Source organism: Orycteropus afer, unplaced genomic scaffold (assembly GCF_000298275.1).
Source record: "Orycteropus afer afer isolate SDZICR_OR568_19922 unplaced genomic scaffold, OryAfe1.0 scaffold00012, whole genome shotgun sequence".
Classification (NCBI taxonomy): domain Eukaryota; kingdom Metazoa; phylum Chordata; class Mammalia; order Tubulidentata; family Orycteropodidae; genus Orycteropus; species Orycteropus afer.
In genome coordinates, this window is record NW_006921599.1 from 24734404 (window position 1) to 24735499 (window position 1096).

Here is a 1096-nt window from a genome sequence, read left to right on the forward strand (position 1 = left end):
AATTCTGCATCCTTTCCTTCAAGGCTCAGGGGTCCAAGATTATCTTCTGTGTCTGTGTTAATTGGTTTCCCTTTTCTTTGTTGAAGAGGGTCTATGCAATCCTTCTGCCTAGTCCGCCATCTTGCCCCGCCTTGCTCAATACATTTTAAATAAAGGAATCTCAAGGAATGATTTCATAGTAAATAGAAAATCTACCAATTATTTCATATTAGTAAAGTTTTAAAACAAATGATACCAATAACTTTAACATATGAACATAGTGTGTTTCAGTTCTAACATGCAAAAGTTAGTTATCTGACACAGATGAGTGATGCTGGAAATTTAAGAAGGAAAAAAAAAGGGCAAGAAAAGAAATAAGTATCTTAGTTATCTGTTGTTGTTTTTGTTTTGTGCCATGGAGTCGGACCCGACTCATAGCGACCCCTCCTTGGGTTGCTGAGGCGGTATCACTACCGACATAGATTGCCCAACCTCCCTTCCAAGGAGTGGCTGGTGGTTTTGCACCGCCAGCCTTCTGGTTAGCAGTCAAGTGCCTTAGGGACTATGCTACCAGAGCTCCTCTTAGTTATCTAGTGCTGCTATAACAAAAATATCACAACTGGATGTCTTTCAAAAGAATTTATTTTCTCACAGTTTATGAGGCTAGAAGTCTGAAAGGGTGCAGGCTAAAAAAAGTTCTCTCTCTGTTGGCTTTGGGCAGAATGTCCTTGCTCCTTTTCAGCTTCTGCTCCCTGGTTCCTTGGAGATCTCATGTGGCATGACATCTATCTTTCCCCCTCTCTGCTTTCTTTTTCCTGCTTCCCTACTTAATCTGTTCTTTATCTCTCACAAGAGATTGATTTAAAACACATTTAAACTCTAATACTGTCTCATTAAGATAACAAAGAAAACCCATTCCCATTCACAAGTACGATTATAACCACAGGTATAGGCATTAAGAATTACAACACATATTTTGAGGGGACACAATACAATCCAAAATGGGAGGAGAAATACACATTGAATATAAAAATCCAAGGAATATGAAGGGATAACTCAAGAAATTAATACCAAAATCTCCAAACTGATTTTGGAGGGGAAAAAAAAAAAAAAAAAA